Here is a 633-nt window from a genome sequence, read left to right as displayed (position 1 = left end):
CTCTCTCTCTCTCTCTCTCTCTCTCTCTCTCTCTCTCTCTCTCTCTCTCACACACACACACACAGACATACGCTTGTGCCATCTGTCTGCCAAGACCCAGGAGTGATAAGGAATAATTAGGGCAATGACCTAAGAGACACTCTTCCCAAACCGCCTTAAGTTTCACCCTCTCACCTGCTGCAGACATGCCGCCTACGTCTCCGCCCCTCCCCAGTAAGCCTCTGCCATCAGTGCTGTGCTTTTAGACATCTGCGGCATCATGTGATACTCCTGGAAATGTCAAGCCCATCAGCTCAGACAGAGCAATTTAGGAAAAGCTGAGAGTCTCATTCAGAAGCCTCTGTTCCCTGCTGGAGCCTCCAGTGAGCAGAGAAAGAAAATGACAGCCATCCATCCTTGGACAGAGGTCAGCCCTTATCAAGACACATAATGCTGAGCCTCCCCACCCCACCAAGCACTTTATCAGAGCAAGAGTGACACTAAGGGACAAGCAGGAACCAGGGACCTCCAGAGCATCTCCAGAGCCTCTCCAGAGCCTGGGAGCATAATGTGGTTACTATAGAACCATGGAAAGAAGTTCCCAGAAAAGTAGTCATTCATTCCATTCACCCACCCATCCATCCATCCATCTAC

Source organism: Marmota marmota, unplaced genomic scaffold (genome assembly GCF_001458135.2).
Source record: "Marmota marmota marmota unplaced genomic scaffold, marMar, whole genome shotgun sequence".
NCBI lineage: Eukaryota > Metazoa > Chordata > Mammalia > Rodentia > Sciuridae > Marmota > Marmota marmota.
This window is presented reverse-complemented; position numbering follows the sequence as displayed.